We start from the raw sequence: 18,033 nt of genomic DNA on the forward strand, positions 1-18,033 counted from the left end.
CGCAGATTCAAATAGGACACAGGGGAGGAAGAAGTGGAATGGAATCGGGACAGACCCAAGACATAAGAGCAGAAACAGGTCATTCAGACCATCAAGATCGCTCTGCCATTCAATGAGATCTGGTTCATCTGATAATCCTTAACTCTGCATTCCTGCCCTTTTTCCCCCAATTAGTCTCGATTACATCATAATGGCATTACGGCATTTTTGACAGGAGTTAAGCAGAATGATGCTGGTCCTCTCAATGTTTAAATAAAAATCTTCCAACTTATCTAAATCTTGATATCAAACAAGGAAGTGTTTAGTTAGACAACTGGTCATTAGTATTTTAATGGTACTTACATATTACACAAACTATTCCAGCAGAAGCACTCATTTACCTGTGGTCCCACAATGTCTGGCAGCACAGCAGAGAAAAGAAAATCATCACAAGGTCGGCAACAAGAACAATTTTTAAGTGAAAGGCAGAAGGTTTAGACAGCATTTGTGGAAAAGTAGTTTTTCCACCCAGAGGGTGACGGGAATCTGGAATCCACTGCGTGGGAGGGTAGGTGGCACGAGAAACTTCATAACCTTAAACTAGTACTTGGATGAGCGCTTGAAGTGTCTCAACATTCAAAGCTGTGGGCCAAGTGAGACCAGAAGATTTAGACTAGTTTTTTTGTTGGTACAAACACGAAAGGCCAAAGGACCTCGTCTGTACTATATGATTCTACGCTGTCTCTCAGTGACCTCCTGGTTATGTTCACAAGTCACAAGAAGAGTGGGCTGGCCTGGGGCAGGCTTTTTGGGGTTTTCTTACCTACTAAAGGTTATAGGATAAATAGATGATACAGGCAAAATGAAGCTGGAAAAGTAACACATTCAATAGATGGCAGATTCAAAGTACAAAGAAACCTACAGCACAGGACCAGGCCGTTCGGCCCTTCAAGCCTGCGCCGATCAAGATCCTCTGTCTAACCTGTCATTTATTTTCTAAGGATCTGTGTCCATTTGCTCCCTGCCCATCCATGTACCTTTCCAAATATATCTTAACAGACACTAACGTGTCTGCGTCTACCACCTCCGCTGGCAACGCTTTCCAGGCACCCACCACCCTCTGTGTAAAGAACTTTCCACGCATATCTCCCTTAAACTTTCCTCCTCTCACTTTGAACTCATGACCCCTAGTAATTGACCCCCATTCTGGGAAAAAGCTTTTTGCTATCCACCCTGTCTATACCCCTCATGATGTTGTAGACCTCAATCAGGTCCCCCTTCAATCTCCGTCTTTCTAATGAAAATAATCCTAATCTATTCAACCTCTCTTCATAGCTAGCACCCTCCATACCAGGCTACATCCTGGTGAACCTCCTCTGCACCCTCTCCAAAGCATCCACATCCTTTAGGTAATGTGGCGACCAGAACTGTACACTGTACTCCAAATGTGGCCGAACCAAAGTCCTATACAACTGCAACATGACCTGCCAACTCTTGTACTCAATACCCCGCCCAATGAAGGAAAGCATGCCATATGCCTTCTTGACCACCCTATTGACCTGTGTTGTCACCTTCAGAGAACAACGGACCTGAGCACCCAGCTCTCTCTGTTCATCAATTTTCCCTAGGACTTTTCCATTTACTGTATAGTTCACTCTTGAATTTGATCGTCCGAAATGCATCACCTCGTATTTGCCCGGATTGAACTCCATCTGCCATTTATCTGCCCAACTCTCCAGTCTATCTATATTCTGCCATAATTTCTGACAGTCCCCTTCACCAATCCACCAATCTTAGTGTCATCAGCAAACTTGCTGATCAGACCACCGACACCTTCCTCCAGATCATTTACACATATCACAAACAACAGTGGTCCCAGCACAGATCCCTGTGGAACACCACTGGTTACAGGTCTCCAATTTGAGAAACAATTTTTCCATCCATTTCCCATCGTGACTTCACTGTTTAAAAAAAAAGTCCTGTTCTTATGGCGTTCTAATGAGATCCTACCATAAATGTACTCTCATTTCTGACATTTCATACAACCAAAATTAACGATAATCTACAACTGGAGAAGATATTTCCATTTAGGATGTCACTTGCATCATTTTTTGTTTACAAATGTTTCTGAAGTGTCTGCACCAGAAACTAGAAATAGCAAACTGGGCTAAGACAAGATATACTGGAGCATGATTATGATACGTCGCCTAGATCTGTTAAAATCACACTAACAACCTGTAAAGAGCAAACGCTGTCCATGCACATTAAAGCATTCTTACCATGACAATGAGCCATTCCATACAAAATATATATCAGCAAGGGTTCTCCATGCTTTTAGCACAATTTGCTTCCCATTTCACATTTTCCTTCTAGTGTTGGTTCCAGCATAGAACATAGAACAATACAGCACAGAACAGGCCCTTCGGCCCTGGATGTTGTGCCGACCTGTGAACTAATCTAAGCCCCTCCCCCTACACTATCCCATCATTATCCATATGCTTATCCAAGAACCGTGCTTAAAACAGCATCTCGGCACTGCATGGAGCAAAGATGCTGCCTTAGGGACAAGATTCATCCATTCTAAATTCCTGAAGTCGACTGTTCAGAAGTTGCAAGAGAAAACAGGACACTGGCTTTGGAGGGTTGAACTGTTGCTTTACAGCAGCATGGGAGGACAGGAAGAGAAATAAGGCACAAAATTTCTGAGGGACCTTAGCTGGTTTTAATTAAAAGACAGGGGGTCCAATGATACAGCGAGGAAATACAGGAGCTCAATAAAACATAACACAGCCAAAACACACTACTTACAATATGAAACACAGTTTTTAGTCCATTTAAATGCCAACTTACCTGCACATACAAAGGGATGTATAGATGCCAAAATGCTAGGTAGTACTGTAGAAAACTCAACTCACCCAATGTTAAGCTTAGGAAAATGTTGGGTGTGTGGGGTGAGGGGGGCAATGTTAATCTAACACTTTCACTGGGCCTTTGAATTTATTTCCCATTTACGTAACAAAAGAGAAGGTGGTAATACAGTATTTCATCCAGTTCCATGGGACTCCTGCCCAGATAGTTAAGTTAAAATTGCTTCCGCAGACAGAAAAATTTAATGATGCTGACTATGTCATCTAAGCTGCACAAAGACAGAGCTGAACCCTATACAGTTCACTTGGGAATCTGTCAATTTCATCTTTACATGTAAATGAATTAACATATCATTGGTTTGATCTATTTACACATAAGCTTTTGAAAATGAACAGAAGCAGGCTATTCATCCTCTTGAGCTAGTACAGCCACATGGCTGATCTGAAGAAGAGTCATCTAAACTCGAAACATTACCTAGCTCATTCTCTACGGATGCTGTCTGAACTGCTGTGATTTGCAAAATTTTTGTCTTCAGTATAGGTTCCAGCATCTGCATTAATTTGCTCCTACCTTCTGCCTTAAAAATATTCAAAATCCATTTACAAATATTCTTAGATTTACTCCACCACTTTCTCAGGGAGTTCTAAAGACACTCAATCCTTGATAAGAAAAACAACTCACAATGTCAATTTTAAATCATGATTGCTAATTTTTAAACAGCATTTCACATCCTCTCACAAGAGGTAGCATCTTCTCTATCCCTACCTAGTCAATGTCCTCAGGATCTTACCTGTATCTATAAGGCCACCTCTAACTCCTACAAGCTCAAGCTGTTACATACCGAACCCTTCCTTATCAGACAACCTGCCTATTCCAAGTGCTAGTCTAAAAAAACTTCTGTGAACTGTTTCCAACACATTGACATCCTTCTTTAAAAATGGGGTGGTATGGTGGCTCAGTGGTCAGGACTGCTGCCTCGACACCAGCGACCCAGATTCGATTCCACCCACAGCTGATTGTGCAAAGTCCACATGGGCATTCTCCCCACATGTGTGGGCTTCCTCCAGGTGCTCCAGTTTCCTCCCCACAGTCCAAAGATGTGCAGGTTAGGTGGTTTGGCCATGCTAACTTACCCATAGTGTCCAGGGATATGCAGACTAGGTAGGTAATGCAGGGTTAGAGGAATAGGGTAGGGGAGTGAGTTTGGATGGGATACTCATCGGAGGGTCCCTGTAAACACAATGGGCCAAATAGCCTCCTTCCACGCTGTAGGAAATCTGTGTTGATCAATACCGTACACAGCACTCTAGATGTCTACTCATAAGAGTTCTTTTCTGATGAAAGCATAACCTCTTTAGTACGTGGTTGAGAACTTGAAATGTCATAACATTCAAGGGTACGGGCCAAGAGCTGGGAAATGTAGATGGTTCAGGACAGACCCATTAGGTTGAATAGTCTCTTCAATGCTCGATGACCATGACTTACTTTTGTAATTTAGTAGTTCATATTGGTAAGTATAGACATCCCTCAGGTTCCTTACAACAGTGCTTCCCAAACTTTCTCCCCCACACGTATCCTTATTTTTAAGGTTTAACTATTGCAACACCCTGGGTGCAGTGCAGAGGTCAGACTTACTGCCTCTGAGCTCCATTATTAATGATCAAAGTTGCATTTGACGCCAATTCTGGTGTCCAATAATGTGTAAACAAATTAAGTCGGATCACAATCTCCCCTTTGTAAATTATTTGCATTCTGCGTGAACTTCCCTTTTGAAACAGGAATGTCATGAGTATTACTGTTCGCAATGAAGCAAAATGAAGAGCATGATGGATGTGACAATTTTACTGTCCTTTGTAAAAGTGTACAATCAACAACCACGCTGGTTTTGCAAATTAAGTCACGAGTGCATAACAAAATTTAAATTTATGATGAAATGTCTTTGAATATGTTTTGTAATCTAGTTTATACGCAGGAATCTCCCTCACTTAATTCTGCTTTGGAAAAATATTCGCATGCAGTCAGGAACAGCCACTGCTGCACCTAACGGATCAGGAAATCGGGGTCGGCAGAATCAGAGAGTCATATAGCATGGAAACAGATCCTTTGGTCAAACCTGTCCATGCTGACCAGGTCTCCTTAACTTAACTAGTCTGACTTGCCTGTATTTTACCCAGATCCCTCTGTGCCTTTCCTATTCACGTAGTCATCTAGATGCCTTTTCAATGTTGTGATTGTACCCACTTCCTCTCCCAGACCTGAAACGTCAGCTTTCCTGCTCCTCTGATGCTGCTTGGCCTGCTGTGTTCATCCAGCTCCACACCTTGTTATCTCCGCTTATCACGATTGTCTGTCTTTTGTTGTGAGGTGTTAAGCCCTTACCCAAGGTTAAAGACAAACTTATAAAGTTGAAGGCAGGATTAAGAATTATTTTCAGGCTTGGGTTTCTTTATAACGTTGCTTATTATGAAAAGAGACTAAATATTACAGTGTGAAGCTGGATGAACACAGCAGGTCAAGCTTGCTCCCGAGATGCTGCTTGGATTGCTGTGTTCATCCAGCTCCACACTGTGTTATCTTGGATTCTCCAGCATCTGCAGTTCCCATTATCTCTCAATATTAGAGTGTATGGGTTTCATAAATATGCCAGCCTTTACTTTGTTACGTTACTGAAAGATTATTCCATGAACTGTATCATCTAACACTACACATTATTAACATGGACATATTTAGATTTCTGGCTTCTGCCTAACTATGTATTTCTCTCTTAAACTGAAATCTATCCACACAGTACTATTTATGCCCAGTGAGAAGCAACTGGATATTGATTAGATTAGATTCCCAACAGTGTGGAAACAGGCCCTTCTGCCCAACAAGTCCACACCGCCCTTTGGAGCATCCCAACCCCCTATAACCCCCACACCCCTGAACACTACAAGCAATTTAGCATGGCCACCCAGCCCGCACATCTTTGGACTGTGGGAGGAAACCCACGCAGACACGAGGAGAATGTGCGAACTCCACACAGACAGTTGCCTGAGGCTGGAATCAAACCCGGGTCCCTGGTGTTGTGAGGCTGCAGTGCTAACCACTGAGCCACCGTGCCGCAACTGTGTGATATTATTGCAGATTGATCCAGGGTCCTAGGCTCTTCTGAAACACTGCTTTCTGATTCTTGGGAATTTTACCTTCATTTTGCCAGTGACCCTTTAATGATTGAATGGCATTAACTTAGATACAAGGTTGTAGTTGGATTTCTGTCAGAAAAAAAATCAGAGAAATCCCTATACAACAACTATTGCTTTAGTTCAGTATGCAATAGATGAAGTGATTCAAACAACATTTGTCCTTGACAATCTAAGCTTATTTTGATCTGTGCCTTAAGCCCTATAGTCTGGTAAGTCTACGACAACCTCACCTTTTACTTACTATTGCTATCCTTGCAAATGAAGTCAGTCAACAGTCTACTGTCACATTCTCTCTTTTACCCCTTCCCCCTCCCTTCTCACCTTTCCCTGCATTTTCTATATTTAATTAGACTGTGCTATGACCAGATCTCGAGTGTGATTCCTGATTTCCTGTTCCAAATGGGATACTGTTAAGATCCTGGGTGAAGAGGATGATCCGGCTCGCCTCCATAATTCACCCAAACCCTTCGTTGGTTGCAACACTTAATTTAGAAAGGATCTCTTCCCTTGCGGAAACTTTCTCCCAGATCTACATGAACCTTTACTTTTAAAGGATGCAATTTAACTAGGTTTAATTGAATTAACATAATGGATAGGTTTATTAATTACAAGAAATGCAAACATATCTCTCACACACACTCACACACACACACACACACACACACACACAAACTAAGAGGCAAAGCCAAAATAACAAACTAAAATATTGATTTGAAAATCGTAAGAACATATGAACTAGGAGCAGGAGTAGGCCATTCGGCCCCTCGAGCCTACCCCACCATTTAATAAGATCATGGCTGATCTTTGAGCTCAGTTCCACTTACCCGCCCACTCACCATCACCCTTAATTCCTTTACTGTTCAAAAATTTTATCTAACCTCGCCTTAAACACAGCAAGGTAGCTTCAACCATTTCACTGGGCAGGGAATTCCACAGATTCACAACCCTTTGGGCGAAGAAGTTCTTCCTGAGTCTCGGAATTGTTCAAGCAGCTTATTGCAAACGTTGCAGCTATTGCAGTGCGTGTTACAGGTAGCATTGATGTTGGTAGTTGAAGGTGTACTTCAGTTTTGCAGATTGGTTGAGATTTTGTCATTCTAAGTTCCTTTTGCTGTCCAGTTTCCTTTTGCAGCATGTATAGTCTGAGTGGGTTTTCTTTTATCGGCATTACAGGGGTGTCAACAGTATAATTCTCTGACTGTGTCCTTCACAGCATGGTAACACTTGAACACAAGCTGGTACACACCACAGTATTTAGCTCCATTAGTCGACTCCAACAGACTGGAAACTAGCCTTTTCTTGTGTATTCTCTGAAGGGAAAAATACAAAATGTGTCCACATTTTTGGGATGGTGGAGCAGGTGGGTTTCTCAGTATCTTTGTAGTCACAGCAGATCCAGTCTGTTTTGACTCGCCTCTCAATCCCACCTTCCACCTCATTTTGAAAGGATGTTATACGATGTTCCCTTTCAATCCACAGGCTTGAAATTCTCTCTCTCTCTCTTTCTCCAGACAACCACTGCAGTTTACATTGCAGCAATTTTTAAACGTACCAGCCTGCTTCTAAAATTCGCTTTCGAATTTCAAATTAAATATGCCCAGAGAACTTCAAGACTTGGAGTATTGCATACAGTTCTGGTCACTGCACTATAGGAAGGATGTGCAAGCATTGGAAAGGGTGCAGAGGAGATTTATCAGGATGTGGCCTCCTTTGGAGGGAAGGTCTTATGAGGAAAGGCTGAGGGACTTGAAGCTGTTTTCGTTGGAGAGAAGAAGGTTAAGAGGTGACTTAGTACAGACATACAAGATGATCAGAGGATTAGATAGGGTGGACAGTGAGAGCCTTTTTCCTCGGATAGAGATGGCTAGCACAAAGGGACATAGCTTTAAAGTGAGGGGTGATAGATATAGGACAGATGTCAGGGGTAGGTTCTTTACTCAGAGAGTAGTAAGGGCATGGAATGCCCTGCCTGCAACAGTAGTAGACTTGACAACTTGAAGAGCATTTAAATGTTCATTGGATAAACATATGGATGACAATGGAATAGTGTAGGCTAGAAGGGCTTCAGATTGCTTTCACAGATTGGTGCAACATCGAAAGCTAAAGGGCCTGTACTGCACTGTAATGTTCTATGTTCTATGTTCTGACCTGTCGTTATGGCAGGTTGACAATGACATCTGACATTAGAAATTCTGCAAATGTCATCGGCTTCCTTCTCCTACCTGATGTCAATCTTTATATTTTAGTAATCCTGGGGGATCGAATATACAATGCATTTCTCATTCCCCTCATGCATTTTGTGCTATTTACTATTCAAGACACTACAACGCACTTGACCGCACTTTCATATCTTCGCGAAGTGTGGTCATTGTTGTAAAGCAGACAATGTGGGAGACAATGTGTGCAGATGTCCACGCAAACAGTAAGTGAAAAAATGAACAGATAATCTGATGTAGGTACTGTCATAAGAACTTCACCGCTTTTCGAATAATAGCCAAAGGGCTCTTGCCAGTTGACCAAACTGGAAGCAAATAGAACAGGAGCAAAATAAAACAGCCTTTGTGTCACATGCACTTGAATGTGTGCTGTGGAAAGTTTGTAACATCACCTCTCGGTGCTATCTTAGGTACAGAGTACCCATGTACAGATACTGTAGGTGCTGTGACAGAGTTTAAGTAAAAATAGGTTACCATCGGAACAGAGTTTTAAAGAGTCCAGAATAACAACAGAAATTGACTCAAGTCCTTTGATTCCAGGCGGTGTCCAACATGAGTCCATGCTATCCAGCCCAGGAACACGAAGCTATGCTGCCTCTATGTGCCAGTCTCTGTCCAGGACTCGCTCAGCCGCCACTCTGGCTCCGGCCCCAGCCTGCTCCCCCGCCTATCATTCCGGGGCCCGAAATTCCGACCAGTTCCCTGCTGCTCTGGGATCTGGGCTATGGGATCGAGACACCCGGACCCCTGCCCGGTCCGGGACCTGGGACTCGGCCCCTCGCTCGCTCGCTCCCCTGTCACTCTGGGATCTGGCTACACCCACCCCCGCCTGCTCCCGTCACCCTGCAAACCAGAATCCCCCGCCTGCTCCCCTGTCACCCTGGGACCCGGCCCGACCACCCGCTCCCCTGTCGCCCTGGGACCCGGCCCCCGCACTCCCCTGTCACGCTGGGACCCAGCCCCCCGACCCCACCCATTCCCCTGTCGCTCTGGGTCCTGGGACCTGGCCCCTCACCCCATCCCCTGTCACCCTAGGACCTGGGACCCACCCGCTCATTCCACTATTGCTCTGGGATATGAGGCGTGGCCCCCACCCGCTCTGGGACTTGGGAATCAGCCCCCAGCCCGCTCCCCTTCGCCCTGGGACCTGCGACTTGGTTCGCGCCCCCCACCCCCCCCACCCCCGTCACTCTGGAACCTGGGAACCAGCCCACGAATTAGCCTGTGTTCATTCTCCCACCACCACTGGACTCGGGAGCTCACAGGCTTTGGTTCAACACCTTATCTGCTGAAAGACAGTATCTTCAACAATGCAACACTCCATCAGTACTGTTCTGAAATGTTAGTTCAGATGTTCTACTCATTTTTCAGCAGTGCAGCATTAATCCACAATTTCCTAACTCAGAGATAAGAGCACCATCTGCAGAACCAGCTAAGGACAATATATCTGATCACAGGATATATAGATAACCATGCTGACTGACAGTATTCAGAAGGAGAATGCTAATCTCAGGACAATTCCAAATGAAACTGACAGCAATGGTATTAGTTTTGCATGATTTCATAGATAGGACATCAAAGGCGATATCGAAGACCATTTGTACTACAAGATAGCTATCACTGAAAGGCACAGTGCATTTACTACAAAGGGCAGGGGCAGAATCAGATGATTCAATCTGACCTTTTCCATTGCTAAGGTATCACATGGTGCCTTAGCTAATGGTTAACTTTACCATACAACACAAGATTGTCACCTGAGCTTCAGTGCGTTTATTTCAAATGTAAAGCTTGCTTAAAACTGGCGTTAGTATCAAGAAGGGTAGAGGCTCTGCAACTTAATTGATATATTAAATCCTAATATATTGGATGCAGTTAAATGTAAGGAATGGAAATTCTCAATGTGGGTTATATAGGAATAATTTAAATATTCATCATTCACATTAGATCTGTAAATTGTCAGTTTTAGACCAAGGTCACGGAACTTGGCAACACGATGGGCTCCCACATTGTTCCCAAAGTCATCGTAGCAACACTGAAGATGACAATGAAAATGCTACCAATTCACATTTTCCACATGTCAGTGTGGTTTTCCTTTCAGAAACTCTCACTGCCAGTTAGGACAATAGGTCCACAGGCTTGTGTAAGTAACATATGCACATCTAGAAAACCAATCCTTTCTGTGAATTTATTCAGTGATCAATTATTTAATATGTGCTGTTACTATTTCCTGTAAATGTTACATTAACCCATTAACTTGCCAAAAGCTAGAACTGCACTGTACAATCAAGCAACTATTAAATTAATCCACAAACTTTTAAAAAAGAGCTATTATCTTTAGGCAATAGTTATCATGCATTAAGTATCTAAATGCTTAATCAGTCGGCCTTGGTCACTTTGAACTCCTACAATTCCATATCATTTTGGCCAAAGAAAATGTTTTTCTTGTGAACTCTGAGGAATATATTCCAACATTCTCAACGGCTCTTGAAGAAAACGGTGGCAGGGACAGAGGTGACTGTCGAAGGAAACAGCAAGACATCATAAAGGAGGCTATTTGGCCCACTGGGTTTGTGCAGATCCTCTCAAAGAATGGTCAATGGAGCATAAATTTTTCCAACAAATCCCTGCTGTAGTCCTCCTTCATGTATTTGCTCTATTCTCTTTTTAAAGTTACTCTTGAAACACCAATCCATCAGACCATCACCGTAGATCCCAAACAATTCTAGTGTCACTCACCTCAAATGTGAGCTCTCTAATTTTTGATCCTAGATCATTGGAAACACAGTCTGTCTTATTCCCAAATATTTTGCCATTTGAAACACCTCAACCGAATCTCCACTTGGCCTTCTATACCCAAAAGGAGAAGAACAACAGTTTCTCTAGTCAAAAACAAAAGAACTGCAGATGCTGGAAATCAGAAACAAGATCAGAAACTGCTGGAAAAGCTCAGCAGGTCTGGCAGCATCTGTGGACAGATATCAGAGTTAACGTTTCAGATCCAGTGACCCTCCTTCAGAACGGATGGTAGCTAGGAAAAAGTTGTTTTCTTTAGCAGAAGACAGGGTGGGGGGAGGGAGGAGGAGTAACCAACAGGTGCAGATGGAAACCAAGGAGAGAGAAAACCAGTTGGATGGACAACGGAATGGTTAAAGGTCAGCGTGGACTTGAGCACCTTTCCCCATACTTTCCACGATCACCACAAACAACCCATTGTCAGCTACTAATTGTTCCTATTAGGAGCTATTTGTTCTCCCAGGTTAAACTTTACCCATTCATTTGTCTGTTCAACTGCCTTTCTGTCTCTTTGGGCTCGATCTCCACCAACTATTTACTCCTTTCCCCTCCACCACCCCTTCTTGAGTATATACCAACCTTTTCCTAGCTAACATCCATTCTGAAGGAGGGTCACTGGACCCAAAACATTAACTCTGATTTCTCTTTAGAGATTTTCCAGCAGCTTTTGCTTCTGTACAGCTTCTCTAGGCTATTCACATTACTTTAAACCCCCTATGCTGGAACAATTTGAGTAAATCTTTTCTGTACTCACTTTGAAACCTTTATTTGGTCCTAAAATGCGATGCCCACAACTGGACACAATATACTAGCTAAAACTAACAAGTACTTTGTACAGTTTCATCATAACTTTAAGCATCAAATAGGTCCAGGATCCCATATAATTTGTTAAACATGTCTATTAATACATTCTACCATTTAAACTTTTGTCCATCCCAAGTCTCTGCTCTAATGTACCATTATCTAATCTCCTCCTTCCTACAAACATGCATCACCTCATGTTTTCTGGAACAAATGATCATAGTTTCAGGCTAAAGGGTAGCAGATTTCAAACAGAAATGTGGAGAAATTACTTCTATAAAAGGATCAAGAATCTGCATACTTCTTTGAAAAACTGAAAGAACTGCAGATGCTGTAAATAGGGAACAAAAACAGAAGCTGTTGGAAGTTCAGTGGGTGAAGGAAAAACTCAGAGTTAACGTTTCAGGTCCGGTGACTTTTCTTCAGAACCAGTTCCGAGGGAGGGTCACTGGACCCGCAATACTAACTTGAGTTCTTTTTCCTCCCCACAGATTGGGTTTTGTGCGTGAGAGGGTTTTGGGAGTGAGTGAGTGTTTTGTGGGTGTGAGTGTTTTGTGAGTGAGTGAGTGAGTGTTTTGTGGGTGTGAGTGTTTTGTGGGTCAGTGAGTGAGTGTTTTGTGGGTGTGAGTGTTTTGTGGGTGAGTGTTTGTGAGTGTTTTGTGGGTGTGTGAATGAGTATTTTGTGGGTGTGAGGGTTTGTGAGTGTTTTGTGGGTGTGTGAGTGAGTGTTTTGTGGGTGTGAGAGTGAGTGTTTTGTGGGTGTGTGAGTGAGTGTTTTGTGGGTGTGTGAGTGAGTGTTTTGTGGGTGTGTGAGTGAGTGTTTTGTGGGTGTGTGAGTGAGTGTTTTGTGGGTGTGTGAGTGAGTGTTTTGTGGGTGTGAGTGATTTGTGAGTGTGAGTGTTTGTGAGTGTTTTGTGAGTGAGTGAGTGAGTGTTTTGTGGGTGTGTGAGTGAGTGTTTTGTGGGTGTGAGTGTTTGAGAGTGTTTTGTGAGTGAGTGTTTTGTGGGTGTGAGGTTTTGTGAGTGAGTGAGTGAGTGTTTTGTGAGTGAGTGAGTGTTTTGTGAGTGTGTGAGTGAGTGTTTTGTGGGTGTGTGAGTGAGTGTTTTGTGGGTGTGTGAGTGAGTGTTTTGTGGGTGTGTGAGTGAGTGTTTTGTGGGTGTGTGAGTGAGTGTTTTGTGGGTGTGTGTGTGAGTGTTTTGTGGGTGTGTGAGTGAGTGTTTTGTGGGTGTGTGAGTGTTTTGTGGGTGTGAGTGTTTTGTGAGTGAGTGAGTGAGTGTTTTGTGGGTGTGAGGTTTTGTGAGTGAGTGAGTGAGTGAGTGTTTTGTGGGTGTGAGGTTTTGTGAGTGAGTGAGTGAGTGTTTTGTGAGTGTGTGAGTGAGTGTTTTGTGGGTGTGTGAGTGAGTGTTTTGTGGGTGTGTGAGTGAGTGTTTTGTGGGTGTGTGAGTGTTTTCTGGGTGTGAGTGTTTTGTGAGTGAGTGAGTGAGTGTTTTGTGGGTGTGTGAGTGAGTGTTTGAGAGTGTTTTGTGAGGGAGTGAGTGAGTGTTTTGTGGGTGTGAGGTTTTGTGAGTGAGTGAGTGAGTGTTTTGTGAGTGAGTGAGTGAGTGTTTTGTGAGTGAGTGAGTGAGTGTTTTGTGGGTGTGTGAGTGTTTTGTGGGTGCGTGAGTGAGTGTTTTGTGGGTGTGAGTGTTTGAGAGTGATTTGTGAGTGAGTGAGTGAGTGTTTTGTGGGTGTGAGGTTTTGTGAGTGAGTGAGTGAGTGTTTTGTGAGTGAGTGAGTGAGTGTTTTGTGAGTGAGTGAGTGAGTGTTTTGTGAGTGAGTGAGTGAGTGTTTTGTGGGTGTGTGAGTGTTTTGTGGGTGCGTGAGTGAGTGTTTTGTGGGTGTGAGTGTTTGAGAGTGATTTGTGAGTGAGTGAGTGAGTGTTTTGTGGGTGTGAGGTTTTGTGAGTGAGTGAGTGAGTGTTTTGTGAGTGAGTGAGTGAGTGTTTTGTGAGTGTGTGAGTGAGTGTTTTGTGGGTGTGTGAGTGAGTGTTTTGTGGGTGTGTGAGTGAGTGTTTTGTGGGTGTGTGAGTGTTTTCTGGGTGTGAGTGTTTTGTGAGTGAGTGAGTGTTTTGTGGGTGTGTGAGTGAGTGTTTGAGAGTGTTTTGTGGGTGTGAGGTTTTGTGAGTGAGTGAGTGAGTGTTTTGTGAGTGAGTGAGTGAGTGTTTTGTGAGTGAGTGAGTGAGTGTTTTGTGAGTGAGTGAGTGAGTGTTTTGTGGGTGTGTGAGTGTTTTGTGGGTGTGTGAGTGTTTTGTGGGTGCGTGAGTGAGTGTTTTGTGGGTGTGAGTGTTTGAGAGTGATTTGTGAGTGAGTGAGTGAGTGTTTTGTGGGTGTGAGGTTTTGTGAGTGAGTGAGTGAGTGTTTTGTGAGTGAGTGAGTGCGTGTTTTGTGGGTGTGTGAGTGTTTTGTGGGTGTGTGAGTGTTTTGTGGGTGTGTGAGTGTTTTGTGGGTGTGTGAGTGTTTTGTGGGTGTGTGAGTGTTTTGTGGGTGTGTGAGTGTTTTGTGGGTGTGTGAGTGAGTGTTTTGTGAGTGAGTGAGAGAGTGTTTTGTGAGTGAGTGAGTGTTTTGTGGGTGTGAGGTTTTGTGAGTGAGTGAGTGTTTTGTGGGTGTGTGAGTGAGTGTTTTGTGGGTGTGAGTGTGAGTGTTTGAGAGTGTATTGTGAGTGAGTGAGAGAGTGTTTTGTGAGTGAGTGTTTTGTGGGTGTGAGGTTTTGTGAGTGAGTGAGTGTTTTGTGGGTGTGTGAGTGAGTGTTTTGTGGGTGTGAGTGTGAGTGTTTGAGAGTGTATTGTGAGTGAGTGAGTGAGTGTTTTGTGGGTGTGTGAGTGAGTGTTTTGTGGGTGTGAGTGTTTGAGAGTGTTGTGTGGGTGTGTGAGTGTTGTGTGGGTGTGTGAGTGTTGTGTGGGTGTGTGAGTGTTGTGTGGGTGTGTGAGTGTTTTGTGGGTGTGAGTGTTTTGTGAGTGAGTGAGTGTTTTGTGAGTGAGTGAGTGAGTGTTTTGTGGGTGTGAGGTTTTGTGAGTGAGTGAGTGAGTGAGTGTTTTGTGGGTGTGTGAGTGTTTTGTGGGTGTGTGTGTGTTGTGGGGTATGGTGTGTTGTGGGGGTGGTGTGGTGTGTGGGTGGGGTGGTGTGTGTGGTGTGTGTGGTGAGTGTGTGTGGTGTGTGGGGTGTGTGTGTGTGGGTTTGGGGGTGGTGGTGTGTTTGGTGGGTGTGTGGTGTTTGGGGGTGTGTGGTTTGGGTGGTGAGTGGTGTGTGTTTTGTGGGTGAGTGATGTGAGTGTTTGTGGTGTGTGAGTGAGTGTTTTGTGGGTGTGTGAGTGAGTGTTTTGTGGGTGTGTGAGTGAGTGTTTTGTGGGTGTGTGTGTTTTCTGGGTGTGAGTGTTTTGTGAGTGAGTGAGTGAGTGTTTTGTGGGTGTGTGAGTGAGTGTTTGAGAGTGTTTTGTGAGGGAGTGAGTGAGTGTTTTGTGGGTGTGAGGTTTTGTGAGTGAGTGAGTGAGTGTTTTGTGAGTGAGTGAGTGAGTGTTTTGTGAGTGAGTGAGTGAGTGTTTTGTGGGTGTGTGAGTGTTTTGTGGGTGTGTGAGTGTTTTGTGGGTGCGTGAGTGAGTGTTTTGTGGGTGTGAGTGTTTGAGAGTGATTTGTGAGTGAGTGAGTGAGTGTTTTGTGGGTGTGAGGTTTTGTGAGTGAGTGAGTGAGTGTTTTGTGAGTGAGTGAGTGAGTGTTTTGTGAGTGTGTGAGTGAGTGTTTTGTGGGTGTGTAAGTGAGTGTTTTGTGGGTGTGTGAGTGAGTGTTTTGTGGGTGTGTGAGTGTTTTCTGGGTGTGAGTGTTTTGTGAGTGAGTGAGTGAGTGTTTTGTGGGTGTGTGAGTGAGTGTTTGAGAGTGTTTTGTGGGTGTGAGGTTTTGTGAGTGAGTGAGTGAGTCATTTTGTGAGTGAGTGAGTGAGTGTTTTGTGAGTGAGTGAGTGAGTGAGTGTTTTGTGAGTGAGTGAGTGAGTGTTTTGTGGGTGTGTGAGTGTTTTGTGGGTGTGTGAGTGTTTTGTGGGTGCGTGAGTGAGTGTTTTGTGGGTGTGAGTGTTTGAGAGTGATTTGTGAGTGAGTGAGTGAGTGTTTTGTGGGTGTGAGGTTTTGTGAGTGAGTGAGTGAGTGTTTTGTGAGTGAGTGAGTGCGTGTTTTGTGGGTGTGTGAGTGTTTTGTGGGTGTGTGAGTGTTTTGTGGGTGTGTGAGTGTTTTGTGGGTGTGTGAGTGTTTTGTGGGTGTGTGAGTGTTTTGTGGGTGTGTGAGTGTTTTGTGGGTGTGTGAGTGAGTGTTTTGTGGGTGTGAGTGTGAGTGTTTGAGAGTGTATGTGTGAGTGTGTGTGTGGAGTGTGTGTGTGTTGTGGTGGGGTGTGGTGGTGGTGGGTTTTGTGGTGGTGGTGTGTTGTGGGTGTGTGAGTGGTGTTTGTGGGTGTGGGTGTGGTGTGGTGTGGGTTGTGGTGGTGGTGGTGTGTTTGGGTGGGTGTGTGGTGGGTGTGGTGGGTGGTGGGTGTGTGGGTGTGGGGGGGTGTGGTGTGTGTGTGTGGTGGGTGTGTGGGTGTGTGGGTGTGTGGTGGGTGTGTGGGGGTGTGGGTGTGGTGTGGGTGGTGGTGTGGGGTGTGGTGGTGTGGGTGTTGTGGGGTGGGTGGGTGGTGGGTGGGGGTGGGTGGTGGTGGGGGTGTGTGGGTGTGGGTGGTGTGTGTGGGTGTGTGGGTGTGTGGGGTGTGGGGTGGTGTGTGGGGGGGTGTGTGTGGGGGTGTGTGGTGGGTGGTGGGTGTGTGGTGTGGGTGGGGTGGGTGGGTGTGGTGTGTGGGTGGTGGGGGTGTGTGGTGTGTGGGGGTGGGGTGTGGGGTGGTGGGGGGGTGGGGGGGGTGGGTGTGTGGGTGGGGTGTGTGGTGGTGTGTGGGTGTGTGGTGTGGTGTGTGGGTGGTGTGTGTGGGTGTGTGTGTGGGGGTGGTGAGGTGTGTTGTGGGGTGTGTGGGTGTGAGTGTTTTGTGGGTGTGTGGGTGGTGTGGTGGGTGTGTGGGGGTGGGGTGGGTGTGAGGGTGTGTGGTGGTGTGTGGTGTGTGTGTGTGTGGGAGTGAGGTGTGTGGGTGAGTGGTGAGTGTGTGTGGTGGGTGAGGTGAGGTGTGTGTGTGTGGTGGGTGGTGTGGAGTGGTGTGTGGGGTGGGGTGTGGTGTGGGTTGTGGGTGTGTGTGTGGGTGTGTGTGTGTGTGTGTTTGTGGGGTGTGAGTGAGTGTTTTGTGAGTGAGTGGTGTTTTGTGAGTGAGTGAGTGAGTGTTTTGTGAGTGAGTGAGTGAGTGTTTTGTGGGTGTGAGGTTTTGTGGTGGTGGTGTGTTTTGTGGGTGTGTGAGTGTGTGTTTGTGGGTGTGAGTGTGTGTGTTTGTGTGTGTATTGTGAGTGAGTGTGTGTGTGAGTGAGTGAGTGTTTTGTGGGTGTGTGAGTGGTGTGTTTGTGAGTGTTGTGTGGGTGTGAGTGTTTTGTGGGTGTGTGAGTGAGTGTTTGTGTGTGAGTGGAGTGTGTGTTTTGTGGAGTGAGTGAGTGAGTGTTTTGTGGTGGGAGTGTGTGAGTGTTTTGTGGGTGTGTGAGTGAGTGTTTTGTGGGTGTGTGAGTGAGTGTTTGGTGAGTGAGTGAGTGAGTGTTTGTGAGTGGTGAGTGAGTGTTGTGTGAGTGTGGTGAGTGTGTGTGGTGAGTGGTGAGTGAGTGTGTTGTGGGTGGTGTGAGTGAGTGTTTTGTGAGTGAGGGTGGTGAGTGTTGTGTGAGTGAGTGAGTGAGTGTTTTGTGAGTGAGTGATGAGTGTTTTGTGGGCGTGAGTGAGAGTGTTTTGTGGGCGTGAGTGAGAGTGTTTTGTGGGTGCGAGTGTTTTGTGGGTGCGAGTGTTTTGTGGGTGCGAGTGTTTTGTGGGTGCGAGTGTTTTGTGGGTGCGAGTGTTTTGTGGGTGCGAGTGTTTTGTGGGTGCGAGTGTTTTGTGGGTGCGAGTGTTTTGTGGGTGCGAGTGTTTTGTGGGTGCGAGTGTTTTGTGGGTGCGAGTGTTTTGTGGGTGCGAGTGTTTTGTGGGTGCGAGTGTTTTGTGGGTGCGAGTGTTTTGTGGGTGCGAGTGTTTTGTGGGTGCGAGTGTTTTGTGGGTGCGAGTGTTTTGTGGGTGCGAGTGTTTTG

At 45.1% G+C, this 18,033-nt stretch overlaps 1 protein-coding gene across 4 annotated transcripts in view; it reads right to left on the reverse strand.

Moving 5' to 3' along the window:
• LOC125457561 (mediator of RNA polymerase II transcription subunit 12-like protein) overlaps positions 1-18,033 on the reverse strand; it is a 568,603-nt gene that overhangs the window by 177,507 nt on the left and 373,063 nt on the right. The window lies entirely within an intron of this gene.

Source organism: Stegostoma tigrinum, chromosome 14 (assembly GCF_030684315.1).
Source record: "Stegostoma tigrinum isolate sSteTig4 chromosome 14, sSteTig4.hap1, whole genome shotgun sequence".
Classification (NCBI taxonomy): Eukaryota; Metazoa; Chordata; class Chondrichthyes; order Orectolobiformes; family Stegostomatidae; genus Stegostoma; species Stegostoma tigrinum.